Source organism: Schistocerca nitens, unplaced genomic scaffold (genome assembly GCF_023898315.1).
Source record: "Schistocerca nitens isolate TAMUIC-IGC-003100 unplaced genomic scaffold, iqSchNite1.1 HiC_scaffold_352, whole genome shotgun sequence".
Lineage (NCBI taxonomy): Eukaryota > Metazoa > Arthropoda > Insecta > Orthoptera > Acrididae > Schistocerca > Schistocerca nitens.
The window spans coordinates 159,528-174,442 of NW_026045886.1; the positions used below are offsets into that span (position 1 = coordinate 159,528).

General features: G+C 51.0%; 16 non-coding genes across 16 annotated transcripts; 8 read left to right on the top strand and 8 right to left on the bottom strand.

Moving 5' to 3' along the window:
- Positions 1-733: 733 nt before the first annotated feature.
- Positions 734-805, bottom strand: Trnae-uuc (transfer RNA glutamic acid (anticodon UUC)). The gene has a single exon. It is a non-coding gene; the product is annotated as a tRNA-Glu (tRNA).
- Positions 806-1,420: 615 nt separating this feature from the next.
- On the top strand, positions 1,421-1,492 carry Trnag-ccc (transfer RNA glycine (anticodon CCC)). The gene has a single exon. It is a non-coding gene; the product is annotated as a tRNA-Gly (tRNA).
- A 1,018-nt stretch (positions 1,493-2,510) lies between these two features.
- Positions 2,511-2,582, bottom strand: Trnae-uuc (transfer RNA glutamic acid (anticodon UUC)). Its single transcript has one exon. It is a non-coding gene; the product is annotated as a tRNA-Glu (tRNA).
- A 614-nt stretch (positions 2,583-3,196) lies between these two features.
- Trnag-ccc (transfer RNA glycine (anticodon CCC)) lies at positions 3,197-3,268 on the top strand. Its single transcript has one exon. It is a non-coding gene; the product is annotated as a tRNA-Gly (tRNA).
- A 1,018-nt stretch (positions 3,269-4,286) lies between these two features.
- Positions 4,287-4,358, bottom strand: Trnae-uuc (transfer RNA glutamic acid (anticodon UUC)). The gene has a single exon. It is a non-coding gene; the product is annotated as a tRNA-Glu (tRNA).
- Positions 4,359-4,972: 614 nt separating this feature from the next.
- On the top strand, positions 4,973-5,044 carry Trnag-ccc (transfer RNA glycine (anticodon CCC)). Its single transcript has one exon. It is a non-coding gene; the product is annotated as a tRNA-Gly (tRNA).
- A 1,018-nt stretch (positions 5,045-6,062) lies between these two features.
- Positions 6,063-6,134, bottom strand: Trnae-uuc (transfer RNA glutamic acid (anticodon UUC)). Its single transcript has one exon. It is a non-coding gene; the product is annotated as a tRNA-Glu (tRNA).
- A 614-nt stretch (positions 6,135-6,748) lies between these two features.
- Trnag-ccc (transfer RNA glycine (anticodon CCC)) lies at positions 6,749-6,820 on the top strand. Its single transcript has one exon. It is a non-coding gene; the product is annotated as a tRNA-Gly (tRNA).
- Positions 6,821-7,838: 1,018 nt separating this feature from the next.
- Trnae-uuc (transfer RNA glutamic acid (anticodon UUC)) lies at positions 7,839-7,910 on the bottom strand. The gene has a single exon. It is a non-coding gene; the product is annotated as a tRNA-Glu (tRNA).
- A 614-nt stretch (positions 7,911-8,524) lies between these two features.
- Positions 8,525-8,596, top strand: Trnag-ccc (transfer RNA glycine (anticodon CCC)). The gene has a single exon. It is a non-coding gene; the product is annotated as a tRNA-Gly (tRNA).
- A 1,018-nt stretch (positions 8,597-9,614) lies between these two features.
- Trnae-uuc (transfer RNA glutamic acid (anticodon UUC)) lies at positions 9,615-9,686 on the bottom strand. Its single transcript has one exon. It is a non-coding gene; the product is annotated as a tRNA-Glu (tRNA).
- Positions 9,687-10,300: 614 nt separating this feature from the next.
- On the top strand, positions 10,301-10,372 carry Trnag-ccc (transfer RNA glycine (anticodon CCC)). The gene has a single exon. It is a non-coding gene; the product is annotated as a tRNA-Gly (tRNA).
- Positions 10,373-11,390: 1,018 nt separating this feature from the next.
- Positions 11,391-11,462, bottom strand: Trnae-uuc (transfer RNA glutamic acid (anticodon UUC)). Its single transcript has one exon. It is a non-coding gene; the product is annotated as a tRNA-Glu (tRNA).
- A 614-nt stretch (positions 11,463-12,076) lies between these two features.
- On the top strand, positions 12,077-12,148 carry Trnag-ccc (transfer RNA glycine (anticodon CCC)). Its single transcript has one exon. It is a non-coding gene; the product is annotated as a tRNA-Gly (tRNA).
- Positions 12,149-13,166: 1,018 nt separating this feature from the next.
- Positions 13,167-13,238, bottom strand: Trnae-uuc (transfer RNA glutamic acid (anticodon UUC)). The gene has a single exon. It is a non-coding gene; the product is annotated as a tRNA-Glu (tRNA).
- A 614-nt stretch (positions 13,239-13,852) lies between these two features.
- Trnag-ccc (transfer RNA glycine (anticodon CCC)) lies at positions 13,853-13,924 on the top strand. The gene has a single exon. It is a non-coding gene; the product is annotated as a tRNA-Gly (tRNA).
- The last annotated feature ends 991 nt before the right edge of the window (positions 13,925-14,915 follow it).

Sequence of the window (14,915 nt, forward strand, 5' to 3'; positions counted from 1 at the left end):
AAAGCTAAATTTTCATTTACAAATTTCGGAAATCTCACTGCTTCGCTACGGTGTTATCTACGATATTTGAGAAATTCTCTGTGGATTCGTACGGTTGTGTTATTGCCAAAGTCGTTCTGGCACTTAACTTGCGCTCTTTTTGGCAAACAAGCTCTTTAAATTACGTTAACGAACATATGATCCAAAATTTAAATTGCTGAGGGACGCATCATAGCACAACAACACTGTAACACAAAAGGGGGAGGGTGGGGGTGAAAGTGGAAAGGTCCAATAGCACGCAGAGTTCCCGCCCATCACCCATCTAATCACTAGCCACGCCCACCTCTGCTTAACTTCATTAATCGAAAGGGAGCCGGCCGTTGACGACAACTGAGTGAAACGTTCAGACTTGTAGCTCGATGTGCAGGTAGTTTTGGAATCTGCCTCGCAGAGTCTCGCAGGAGACTGCATTTCCTATTAGCGAAGAAAATGGAATGGCCTGTGGAGGGATCGAACCCATGACCGTGTTACTAGCACGACGCTATAGCCCACTGAGCTAACGGGCCACGCAACACTGTCGCATCAGCAGTCCAAAACCATCTCCTCTTCCTTCTAAGCGGTCCGCCATTCACGTGAGCATGTATCTCTTTTTCTTGACTTTCTCTCACCTTATACATGGAACCCAGAGCAGCAACACCACGAAGACGAAAAACGGCCGTGAGACGTTTCCTCATCCCAGCCCAGAAAATTCACATTCCGGTACCGGGAATCGAACCCGGGCCTCCTGGGTGAAAGCCAGGTATCCTAGCCACTAGACCATACCGGACATACTTCAAGGATCCACTACGTGTGTTTGCTTCCAGAAATACTTCTCCTGCACGCAACTTTACTGCCGAATCTGGCGCCAACGCTGAACTCTGTCCGCCGCCCAAGTCATACTACACAAACATCGCTTTCAGTCTCGAGTGCAACTAGCAAAACTGTAATTAGTAATAACTGGAAACAAACACTCTCACGTTGACGCAAAGAAGCCTAGGTGGTAATAAACGGCATATACGGCCTTACCTCGCAAAAGCTATGCTGTGCGTTTCACCGTCGTGGAGAGAAAATGAGATGGCTGAGGTGAGGATCGAACGTACGCCCGTAAGAAGAGGACACGCGCTGCCCACTGCGCCAGGGAGGCACACAGGAATACTCGCCACCGCCAGCCTCACTAAGTAGTTCTAATTTCAGAATTCGTTTCCCACCATGCCGAACACGAAAGGGTGGACTTCTCAGCGGAAGTCAATCCTGCGTCTAGTTACGGTGCCTCGCCCTGGAAGCAGCGTGGCAAAGCGTTCGGATGTGCTGGCGGGCAGGGCGCCTGCAGCAGATTCGCTTCGGCCTCTGGTGGCAGCCAGGGGCGGCAACGGATCACGACACACGAAGCCTGCAGCGCAGTGCGGTGGTGGTGTAACGGTCAGCATGGTTGCTTCCCAAGCAGTTGATCCGGGTTCGATTCTCGGCCACCGCAGGAGCATTGTCATTTTTGCCTAGCGCAATAGTGTGTGTTCAACACCATGCGATCCTCGAAATTGCCAAGTGTCGCGGCACAAGTAGTATCTGCTCGTCTCTCGCCTCGTTCCAGCTAAGTGGGTGGGTCCTTCAGTTGATTTCACTTCATCGTGTGTCGACTTGGCCCGACTTTGCTCGACTGCCGCTCGCTGCCGCTCGGCAGTGGGGCCGATATGACAGGAGAAGTACGACAATCGGCTGCGAGAAATAAGGTAATCAAGAGTACCTTTCCTTTTCAATACGAAAAGCTAAATTTTCATTTACAAATTTCGGAAATCTCACTGCTTCGCTACGGTGTTATCTACGATATTTGAGAAATTCTCTGTGGATTCGTACGGTTGTGTTATTGCCAAAGTCGTTCTGGCACTTAACTTGCGCTCTTTTTGGCAAACAAGCTCTTTAAATTACGTTAACGAACATATGATCCAAAATTTAAATTGCTGAGGGACGCATCATAGCACAACAACACTGTAACACAAAAGGGGGAGGGTGGGGGTGAAAGTGGAAAGGTCCAATAGCACGCAGAGTTCCCGCCCATCACCCATCTAATCACTAGCCACGCCCACCTCTGCTTAACTTCATTAATCGAAAGGGAGCCGGCCGTTGACGACAACTGAGTGAAACGTTCAGACTTGTAGCTCGATGTGCAGGTAGTTTTGGAATCTGCCTCGCAGAGTCTCGCAGGAGACTGCATTTCCTATTAGCGAAGAAAATGGAATGGCCTGTGGAGGGATCGAACCCATGACCGTGTTACTAGCACGACGCTATAGCCCACTGAGCTAACGGGCCACGCAACACTGTCGCATCAGCAGTCCAAAACCATCTCCTCTTCCTTCTAAGCGGTCCGCCATTCACGTGAGCATGTATCTCTTTTTCTTGACTTTCTCTCACCTTATACATGGAACCCAGAGCAGCAACACCACGAAGACGAAAAACGGCCGTGAGACGTTTCCTCATCCCAGCCCAGAAAATTCACATTCCGGTACCGGGAATCGAACCCGGGCCTCCTGGGTGAAAGCCAGGTATCCTAGCCACTAGACCATACCGGACATACTTCAAGGATCCACTACGTGTGTTTGCTTCCAGAAATACTTCTCCTGCACGCAACTTTACTGCCGAATCTGGCGCCAACGCTGAACTCTGTCCGCCGCCCAAGTCATACTACACAAACATCGCTTTCAGTCTCGAGTGCAACTAGCAAAACTGTAATTAGTAATAACTGGAAACAAACACTCTCACGTTGACGCAAAGAAGCCTAGGTGGTAATAAACGGCATATACGGCCTTACCTCGCAAAAGCTATGCTGTGCGTTTCACCGTCGTGGAGAGAAAATGAGATGGCTGAGGTGAGGATCGAACGTACGCCCGTAAGAAGAGGACACGCGCTGCCCACTGCGCCAGGGAGGCACACAGGAATACTCGCCACCGCCAGCCTCACTAAGTAGTTCTAATTTCAGAATTCGTTTCCCACCATGCCGAACACGAAAGGGTGGACTTCTCAGCGGAAGTCAATCCTGCGTCTAGTTACGGTGCCTCGCCCTGGAAGCAGCGTGGCAAAGCGTTCGGATGTGCTGGCGGGCAGGGCGCCTGCAGCAGATTCGCTTCGGCCTCTGGTGGCAGCAGGGGCGGCAACGGATCACGACACACGAAGCCTGCAGCGCAGTGCGGTGGTGGTGTAACGGTCAGCATGGTTGCTTCCCAAGCAGTTGATCCGGGTTCGATTCTCGGCCACCGCAGGAGCATTGTCATTTTTGCCTAGCGCAATAGTGTGTGTTCAACACCATGCGATCCTCGAAATTGCCAAGTGTCGCGGCACAAGTAGTATCTGCTCGTCTCTCGCCTCGTTCCAGCTAAGTGGGTGGGTCCTTCAGTTGATTTCACTTCATCGTGTGTCGACTTGGCCCGACTTTGCTCGACTGCCGCTCGCTGCCGCTCGGCAGTGGGGCCGATATGACAGGAGAAGTACGACAATCGGCTGCGAGAAATAAGGTAATCAAGAGTACCTTTCCTTTTCAATACGAAAAGCTAAATTTTCATTTACAAATTTCGGAAATCTCACTGCTTCGCTACGGTGTTATCTACGATATTTGAGAAATTCTCTGTGGATTCGTACGGTTGTGTTATTGCCAAAGTCGTTCTGGCACTTAACTTGCGCTCTTTTTGGCAAACAAGCTCTTTAAATTACGTTAACGAACATATGATCCAAAATTTAAATTGCTGAGGGACGCATCATAGCACAACAACACTGTAACACAAAAGGGGGAGGGTGGGGGTGAAAGTGGAAAGGTCCAATAGCACGCAGAGTTCCCGCCCATCACCCATCTAATCACTAGCCACGCCCACCTCTGCTTAACTTCATTAATCGAAAGGGAGCCGGCCGTTGACGACAACTGAGTGAAACGTTCAGACTTGTAGCTCGATGTGCAGGTAGTTTTGGAATCTGCCTCGCAGAGTCTCGCAGGAGACTGCATTTCCTATTAGCGAAGAAAATGGAATGGCCTGTGGAGGGATCGAACCCATGACCGTGTTACTAGCACGACGCTATAGCCCACTGAGCTAACGGGCCACGCAACACTGTCGCATCAGCAGTCCAAAACCATCTCCTCTTCCTTCTAAGCGGTCCGCCATTCACGTGAGCATGTATCTCTTTTTCTTGACTTTCTCTCACCTTATACATGGAACCCAGAGCAGCAACACCACGAAGACGAAAAACGGCCGTCAGACGTTTCCTCATCCCAGCCCAGAAAATTCACATTCCGGTACCGGGAATCGAACCCGGGCCTCCTGGGTGAAAGCCAGGTATCCTAGCCACTAGACCATACCGGACATACTTCAAGGATCCACTACGTGTGTTTGCTTCCAGAAATACTTCTCCTGCACGCAACTTTACTGCCGAATCTGGCGCCAACGCTGAACTCTGTCCGCCGCCCAAGTCATACTACACAAACATCGCTTTCACTCTCGAGTGCAACTAGCAAAACTGTAATTAGTAATAACTGGAAACAAACACCCTCACGGTGACGCAAAGAAGCCTAGGTGGTAATAAACGGCATATACGGCCTTACCTCGCAAAAGCTATGCTGTGCGTTTCACCGTCGTGGAGAGAAAATGAGATGGCTGAGGTGAGGATCGAACGTACGCCCGTAAGAAGAGGACACGCGCTGCCCACTGCGCCAGGGAGGCACACAGGAATACTCGCCACCGCCAGCCTCACTAAGTAGTTCTAATTTCAGAATTCGTTTCCCACCATGCCGAACACGAAAGGGTGGACTTCTCAGCGGAAGTCAATCCTGCGTCTAGTTACGGTGCCTCGCCCTGGAAGCAGCGTGGCAAAGCGTTCGGATGTGCTGGCGGGCAGGGCGCCTGCAGCAGATTCGCTTCGGCCTCTGGTGGCAGCAGGGGCGGCAACGGATCACGACACACGAAGCCTGCAGCGCAGTGCGGTGGTGGTGTAACGGTCAGCATGGTTGCTTCCCAAGCAGTTGATCCGGGTTCGATTCTCGGCCACCGCAGGAGCATTGTCATTTTTGCCTAGCGCAATAGTGTGTGTTCAACACCATGCGATCCTCGAAATTGCCAAGTGTCGCGGCACAAGTAGTATCTGCTCGTCTCTCGCCTCGTTCCAGCTAAGTGGGTGGGTCCTTCAGTTGATTTCACTTCATCGTGTGTCGACTTGGCCCGACTTTGCTCGACTGCCGCTCGCTGCCGCTCGGCAGTGGGGCCGATATGACAGGAGAAGTACGACAATCGGCTGCGAGAAATAAGGTAATCAAGAGTACCTTTCCTTTTCAATACGAAAAGCTAAATTTTCATTTACAAATTTCGGAAATCTCACTGCTTCGCTACGGTGTTATCTACGATATTTGAGAAATTCTCTGTGGATTCGTACGGTTGTGTTATTGCCAAAGTCGTTCTGGCACTTAACTTGCGCTCTTTTTGGCAAACAAGCTCTTTAAATTACGTTAACGAACATATGATCCAAAATTTAAATTGCTGAGGGACGCATCATAGCACAACAACACTGTAACACAAAAGGGGGAGGGTGGGGGTGAAAGTGGAAAGGTCCAATAGCACGCAGAGTTCCCGCCCATCACCCATCTAATCACTAGCCACGCCCACCTCTGCTTAACTTCATTAATCGAAAGGGAGCCGGCCGTTGACGACAACTGAGTGAAACGTTCAGACTTGTAGCTCGATGTGCAGGTAGTTTTGGAATCTGCCTCGCAGAGTCTCGCAGGAGACTGCATTTCCTATTAGCGAAGAAAATGGAATGGCCTGTGGAGGGATCGAACCCATGACCGTGTTACTAGCACGACGCTATAGCCCACTGAGCTAACGGGCCACGCAACACTGTCGCATCAGCAGTCCAAAACCATCTCCTCTTCCTTCTAAGCGGTCCGCCATTCACGTGAGCATGTATCTCTTTTTCTTGACTTTCTCTCACCTTATACATGGAACCCAGAGCAGCAACACCACGAAGACGAAAAACGGCCGTCAGACGTTTCCTCATCCCAGCCCAGAAAATTCACATTCCGGTACCGGGAATCGAACCCGGGCCTCCTGGGTGAAAGCCAGGTATCCTAGCCACTAGACCATACCGGACATACTTCAAGGATCCACTACGTGTGTTTGCTTCCAGAAATACTTCTCCTGCACGCAACTTTACTGCCGAATCTGGCGCCAACGCTGAACTCTGTCCGCCGCCCAAGTCATACTACACAAACATCGCTTTCACTCTCGAGTGCAACTAGCAAAACTGTAATTAGTAATAACTGGAAACAAACACTCTCACGGTGACGCAAAGAAGCCTAGGTGGTAATAAACGGCATATACGGCCTTACCTCGCAAAAGCTATGCTGTGCGTTTCACCGTCGTGGAGAGAAAATGAGATGGCTGAGGTGAGGATCGAACGTACGCCCGTAAGAAGAGGACACGCGCTGCCCACTGCGCCAGGGAGGCACACAGGAATACTCGCCACCGCCAGCCTCACTAAGTAGTTCTAATTTCAGAATTCGTTTCCCACCATGCCGAACACGAAAGGGTGGACTTCTCAGCGGAAGTCAATCCTGCGTCTAGTTACGGTGCCTCGCCCTGGAAGCAGCGTGGCAAAGCGTTCGGATGTGCTGGCGGGCAGGGCGCCTGCAGCAGATTCGCTTCGGCCTCTGGTGGCAGCAGGGGCGGCAACGGATCACGACACACGAAGCCTGCAGCGCAGTGCGGTGGTGGTGTAACGGTCAGCATGGTTGCTTCCCAAGCAGTTGATCCGGGTTCGATTCTCGGCCACCGCAGGAGCATTGTCATTTTTGCCTAGCGCAATAGTGTGTGTTCAACACCATGCGATCCTCGAAATTGCCAAGTGTCGCGGCACAAGTAGTATCTGCTCGTCTCTCGCCTCGTTCCAGCTAAGTGGGTGGGTCCTTCAGTTGATTTCACTTCATCGTGTGTCGACTTGGCCCGACTTTGCTCGACTGCCGCTCGCTGCCGCTCGGCAGTGGGGCCGATATGACAGGAGAAGTACGACAATCGGCTGCGAGAAATAAGGTAATCAAGAGTACCTTTCCTTTTCAATACGAAAAGCTAAATTTTCATTTACAAATTTCGGAAATCTCACTGCTTCGCTACGGTGTTATCTACGATATTTGAGAAATTCTCTGTGGATTCGTACGGTTGTGTTATTGCCAAAGTCGTTCTGGCACTTAACTTGCGCTCTTTTTGGCAAACAAGCTCTTTAAATTACGTTAACGAACATATGATCCAAAATTTAAATTGCTGAGGGACGCATCATAGCACAACAACACTGTAACACAAAAGGGGGAGGGTGGGGGTGAAAGTGGAAAGGTCCAATAGCACGCAGAGTTCCCGCCCATCACCCATCTAATCACTAGCCACGCCCACCTCTGCTTAACTTCATTAATCGAAAGGGAGCCGGCCGTTGACGACAACTGAGTGAAACGTTCAGACTTGTAGCTCGATGTGCAGGTAGTTTTGGAATCTGCCTCGCAGAGTCTCGCAGGAGACTGCATTTCCTATTAGCGAAGAAAATGGAATGGCCTGTGGAGGGATCGAACCCATGACCGTGTTACTAGCACGACGCTATAGCCCACTGAGCTAACGGGCCACGCAACACTGTCGCATCAGCAGTCCAAAACCATCTCCTCTTCCTTCTAAGCGGTCCGCCATTCACGTGAGCATGTATCTCTTTTTCTTGACTTTCTCTCACCTTATACATGGAACCCAGAGCAGCAACACCACGAAGACGAAAAACGGCCGTCAGACGTTTCCTCATCCCAGCCCAGAAAATTCACATTCCGGTACCGGGAATCGAACCCGGGCCTCCTGGGTGAAAGCCAGGTATCCTAGCCACTAGACCATACCGGACATACTTCAAGGATCCACTACGTGTGTTTGCTTCCAGAAATACTTCTCCTGCACGCAACTTTACTGCCGAATCTGGCGCCAACGCTGAACTCTGTCCGCCGCCCAAGTCATACTACACAAACATCGCTTTCACTCTCGAGTGCAACTAGCAAAACTGTAATTAGTAATAACTGGAAACAAACACTCTCACGGTGACGCAAAGAAGCCTAGGTGGTAATAAACGGCATATACGGCCTTACCTCGCAAAAGCTATGCTGTGCGTTTCACCGTCGTGGAGAGAAAATGAGATGGCTGAGGTGAGGATCGAACGTACGCCCGTAAGAAGAGGACACGCGCTGCCCACTGCGCCAGGGAGGCACACAGGAATACTCGCCACCGCCAGCCTCACTAAGTAGTTCTAATTTCAGAATTCGTTTCCCACCATGCCGAACACGAAAGGGTGGACTTCTCAGCGGAAGTCAATCCTGCGTCTAGTTACGGTGCCTCGCCCTGGAAGCAGCGTGGCAAAGCGTTCGGATGTGCTGGCGGGCAGGGCGCCTGCAGCAGATTCGCTTCGGCCTCTGGTGGCAGCAGGGGCGGCAACGGATCACGACACACGAAGCCTGCAGCGCAGTGCGGTGGTGGTGTAACGGTCAGCATGGTTGCTTCCCAAGCAGTTGATCCGGGTTCGATTCTCGGCCACCGCAGGAGCATTGTCATTTTTGCCTAGCGCAATAGTGTGTGTTCAACACCATGCGATCCTCGAAATTGCCAAGTGTCGCGGCACAAGTAGTATCTGCTCGTCTCTCGCCTCGTTCCAGCTAAGTGGGTGGGTCCTTCAGTTGATTTCACTTCATCGTGTGTCGACTTGGCCCGACTTTGCTCGACTGCCGCTCGCTGCCGCTCGGCAGTGGGGCCGATATGACAGGAGAAGTACGACAATCGGCTGCGAGAAATAAGGTAATCAAGAGTACCTTTCCTTTTCAATACGAAAAGCTAAATTTTCATTTACAAATTTCGGAAATCTCACTGCTTCGCTACGGTGTTATCTACGATATTTGAGAAATTCTCTGTGGATTCGTACGGTTGTGTTATTGCCAAAGTCGTTCTGGCACTTAACTTGCGCTCTTTTTGGCAAACAAGCTCTTTAAATTACGTTAACGAACATATGATCCAAAATTTAAATTGCTGAGGGACGCATCATAGCACAACAACACTGTAACACAAAAGGGGGAGGGTGGGGGTGAAAGTGGAAAGGTCCAATAGCACGCAGAGTTCCCGCCCATCACCCATCTAATCACTAGCCACGCCCACCTCTGCTTAACTTCATTAATCGAAAGGGAGCCGGCCGTTGACGACAACTGAGTGAAACGTTCAGACTTGTAGCTCGATGTGCAGGTAGTTTTGGAATCTGCCTCGCAGAGTCTCGCAGGAGACTGCATTTCCTATTAGCGAAGAAAATGGAATGGCCTGTGGAGGGATCGAACCCATGACCGTGTTACTAGCACGACGCTATAGCCCACTGAGCTAACGGGCCACGCAACACTGTCGCATCAGCAGTCCAAAACCATCTCCTCTTCCTTCTAAGCGGTCCGCCATTCACGTGAGCATGTATCTCTTTTTCTTGACTTTCTCTCACCTTATACATGGAACCCAGAGCAGCAACACCACGAAGACGAAAAACGGCCGTGAGACGTTTCCTCATCCCAGCCCAGAAAATTCACATTCCGGTACCGGGAATCGAACCCGGGCCTCCTGGGTGAAAGCCAGGTATCCTAGCCACTAGACCATACCGGACATACTTCAAGGATCCACTACGTGTGTTTGCTTCCAGAAATACTTCTCCTGCACGCAACTTTACTGCCGAATCTGGCGCCAACGCTGAACTCTGTCCGCCGCCCAAGTCATACTACACAAACATCGCTTTCAGTCTCGAGTGCAACTAGCAAAACTGTAATTAGTAATAACTGGAAACAAACACTCTCACGTTGACGCAAAGAAGCCTAGGTGGTAATAAACGGCATATACGGCCTTACCTCGCAAAAGCTATGCTGTGCGTTTCACCGTCGTGGAGAGAAAATGAGATGGCTGAGGTGAGGATCGAACGTACGCCCGTAAGAAGAGGACACGCGCTGCCCACTGCGCCAGGGAGGCACACAGGAATACTCGCCACCGCCAGCCTCACTAAGTAGTTCTAATTTCAGAATTCGATTCCCACCATGCCGAACACGAAAGGGTGGACTTCTCAGCGGAAGTCAATCCTGCGTCTAGTTACGGTGCCTCGCCCTGGAAGCAGCGTGGCAAAGCGTTCGGATGTGCTGGCGGGCAGGGCGCCTGCAGCAGATTCGCTTCGGCCTCTGGTGGCAGCAGGGGCGGCAACGGATCACGACACACGAAGCCTGCAGCGCAGTGCGGTGGTGGTGTAACGGTCAGCATGGTTGCTTCCCAAGCAGTTGATCCGGGTTCGATTCTCGGCCACCGCAGGAGCATTGTCATTTTTGCCTAGCGCAATAGTGTGTGTTCAACACCATGCGATCCTCGAAATTGCCAAGTGTCGCGGCACAAGTAGTATCTGCTCGTCTCTCGCCTCGTTCCAGCTAAGTGGGTGGGTCCTTCAGTTGATTTCACTTCATCGTGTGTCGACTTGGCCCGACTTTGCTCGACTGCCGCTCGCTGCCGCTCGGCAGTGGGGCCGATATGACAGGAGAAGTACGACAATCGGCTGCGAGAAATAAGGTAATCAAGAGTACCTTTCCTTTTCAATACGAAAAGCTAAATTTTCATTTACAAATTTCGGAAATCTCACTGCTTCGCTACGGTGTTATCTACGATATTTGAGAAATTCTCTGTGGATTCGTACGGTTGTGTTATTGCCAAAGTCGTTCTGGCACTTAACTTGCGCTCTTTTTGGCAAACAAGCTCTTTAAATTACGTTAACGAACATATGATCCAAAATTTAAATTGCTGAGGGACGCATCATAGCACAACAACACTGTAACACAAAAGGGGGAGGGTGGGGGTGAAAGTGGAAAGGTCCAATAGCACGCAGAGTTCCCGCCCATCACCCATCTAATCACTAGCCACGCCCACCTCTGCTTAACTTCATTAATCGAAAGGGAGCCGGCCGTTGACGACAACTGAGTGAAACGTTCAGACTTGTAGCTCGATGTGCAGGTAGTTTTGGAATCTGCCTCGCAGAGTCTCGCAGGAGACTGCATTTCCTATTAGCGAAGAAAATGGAATGGCCTGTGGAGGGATCGAACCCATGACCGTGTTACTAGCACGACGCTATAGCCCACTGAGCTAACGGGCCACGCAACACTGTCGCATCAGCAGTCCAAAACCATCTCCTCTTCCTTCTAAGCGGTCCGCCATTCACGTGAGCATGTATCTCTTTTTCTTGACTTTCTCTCACCTTATACATGGAACCCAGAGCAGCAACACCACGAAGACGAAAAACGGCCGTGAGACGTTTCCTCATCCCAGCCCAGAAAATTCACATTCCGGTACCGGGAATCGAACCCGGGCCTCCTGGGTGAAAGCCAGGTATCCTAGCCACTAGACCATACCGGACATACTTCAAGGATCCACTACGTGTGTTTGCTTCCAGAAATACTTCTCCTGCACGCAACTTTACTGCCGAATCTGGCGCCAACGCTGAACTCTGTCCGCCGCCCAAGTCATACTACACAAACATCGCTTTCAGTCTCGAGTGCAACTAGCAAAACTGTAATTAGTAATAACTGGAAACAAACACTCTCACGTTGACGCAAAGAAGCCTAGGTGGTAATAAACGGCATATACGGCCTTACCTCGCAAAAGCTATGCTGTGCGTTTCACCGTCGTGGAGAGAAAATGAGATGGCTGAGGTGAGGATCGAACGTACGCCCGTAAGAAGAGGACACGCGCTGCCCACTGCGCCAGGGAGGCACACAGGAATACTCGCCACCGCCAGCCTCACTAAGTAGTTCTAATTTCAGAATTCGTTTCCCACCATGCCGAACACGAAAGGGTGGACTTCTCAGCGGAAGTCAATCCTGCGTCTAGTTACGGTGCCTCGCCCTGGAAGCAGCGTGGCAAAGCGTTCGGATGTGCTGGCGGGCAGGGCGCCTGCAGCAGATTCGCTTCGGCCTCTGGTGGCAGCAGGGGCGGCAACGGATCACGACACACGAAGCCTGCAGCGCAGTGCGGTGGTGGTGTAACGGTCAGCATGGTTGCTTCCCAAGCAGTTGATCCGGGTTCGATTCTCGGCCACCGCAGGAGCATTGTCATTTTTGCCTAGCGCAATAGTGTGTGTTCAACACCATGCGATCCTCGAAATTGCCAAGTGTCGCGGCACAAGTAGTATCTGCTCGTCTCTCGCCTCGTTCCAGCTAAGTGGGTGGGTCCTTCAGTTGATTTCACTTCATCGTGTGTCGACTTGGCCCGACTTTGCTCGACTGCCGCTCGCTGCCGCTCGGCAGTGGGGCCGATATGACAGGAGAAGTACGACAATCGGCTGCGAGAAATAAGGTAATCAAGAGTACCTTTCCTTTTCAATACGAAAAGCTAAATTTTCATTTACAAATTTCGGAAATCTCACTGCTTCGCTACGGTGTTATCTACGATATTTGAGAAATTCTCTGTGGATTCGTACGGTTGTGTTATTGCCAAAGTCGTTCTGGCACTTAACTTGCGCTCTTTTTGGCAAACAAGCTCTTTAAATTACGTTAACGAACATATGATCCAAAATTTAAATTGCTGAGGGACGCATCATAGCACAACAACACTGTAACACAAAAGGGGGAGGGTGGGGGTGAAAGTGGAAAGGTCCAATAGCACGCAGAGTTCCCGCCCATCACCCATCTAATCACTAGCCACGCCCACCTCTGCTTAACTTCATTAATCGAAAGGGAGCCGGCCGTTGACGACAACTGAGTGAAACGTTCAGACTTGTAGCTCGATGTGCAGGTAGTTTTGGAATCTGCCTCGCAGAGTCTCGCAGGAGACTGCATTTCCTATTAGCGAAGAAAATGGAATGGCCTGTGGAGGGATCGAACCCATGACCGTGTTACTAGCACGACGCTATAGCCCACTGAGCTAACGGGCCACGCAACACTGTCGCATCAGCAGTCCAAAACCATCTCCTCTTCCTTCTAAGCGGTCCGCCATTCACGTGAGCATGTATCTCTTTTTCTTGACTTTCTCTCACCTTATACATGGAACCCAGAGCAGCAACACCACGAAGACGAAAAACGGCCGTGAGACGTTTCCTCATCCCAGCCCAGAAAATTCACATTCCGGTACCGGGAATCGAACCCGGGCCTCCTGGGTGAAAGCCAGGTATCCTAGCCACTAGACCATACCGGACATACTTCAAGGATCCACTACGTGTGTTTGCTTCCAGAAATACTTCTCCTGCACGCAACTTTACTGCCGAATCTGGCGCCAACGCTGAACTCTGTCCGCCGCCCAAGTCATACTACACAAACATCGCTTTCAGTCTCGAGTGCAACTAGCAAAACTGTAATTAGTAATAACTGGAAACAAACACTCTCACGTTGACGCAAAGAAGCCTAGGTGGTAATAAACGGCATATACGGCCTTACCTCGCAAAAGCTATGCTGTGCGTTTCACCGTCGTGGAGAGAAAATGAGATGGCTGAGGTGAGGATCGAACGTACGCCCGTAAGAAGAGGACACGCGCTGCCCACTGCGCCAGGGAGGCACACAGGAATACTCGCCACCGCCAGCCTCACTAAGTAGTTCTAATTTCAGAATTCGTTTCCCACCATGCCGAACACGAAAGGGTGGACTTCTCAGCGGAAGTCAATCCTGCGTCTAGTTACGGTGCCTCGCCCTGGAAGCAGCGTGGCAAAGCGTTCGGATGTGCTGGCGGGCAGGGCGCCTGCAGCAGATTCGCTTCGGCCTCTGGTGGCAGCAGGGGCGGCAACGGATCACGACACACGAAGCCTGCAGCGCAGTGCGGTGGTGGTGTAACGGTCAGCATGGTTGCTTCCCAAGCAGTTGATCCGGGTTCGATTCTCGGCCACCGCAGGAGCATTGTCATTTTTGCCTAGCGCAATAGTGTGTGTTCAACACCATGCGATCCTCGAAATTGCCAAGTGTCGCGGCACAAGTAGTATCTGCTCGTCTCTCGCCTCGTTCCAGCTAAGTGGGTGGGTCCTTCAGTTGATTTCACTTCATCGTGTGTCGACTTGGCCCGACTTTGCTCGACTGCCGCTCGCTGCCGCTCGGCAGTGGGGCCGATATGACAGGAGAAGTACGACAATCGGCTGCGAGAAATAAGGTAATCAAGAGTACCTTTCCTTTTCAATACGAAAAGCTAAATTTTCATTTACAAATTTCGGAAATCTCACTGCTTCGCTACGGTGTTATCTACGATATTTGAGAAATTCTCTGTGGATTCGTACGGTTGTGTTATTGCCAAAGTCGTTCTGGCACTTAACTTGCGCTCTTTTTGGCAAACAAGCTCTTTAAATTACGTTAACGAACATATGATCCAAAATTTAAATTGCTGAGGGACGCATCATAGCACAACAACACTGTAACACAAAAGGGGGAGGGTGGGGGTGAAAGTGGAAAGGTCCAATAGCACGCAGAGTTCCCGCCCATCACCCATCTAATCACTAGCCACGCCCACCTCTGCTTAACTTCATTAATCGAAAGGGAGCCGGCCGTTGACGACAACTGAGTGAAACGTTCAGACTTGTAGCTCGATGTGCAGGTAGTTTTGGAATCTGCCTCGCAGAGTCTCGCAGGAGACTGCATTTCCTATTAGCGAAGAAAATGGAATGGCCTGTGGAGGGATCGAACCCATGACCGTGTTACTAGCACGACGCTATAGCCCACTGAGCTAACGGGCCACGCAACACTGTCGCATCAGCAGTCCAAAACCATCTCCTCTTCCTTCTAAGCGGTCCGCCATTCACGTGAGCATGTATCTCTTTTTCTTGACTTTCTCTCACCTTATACATGGAACCCAGAGCAGCAACACCACGAAGACGAAAAACGGCCGTCAGACGTT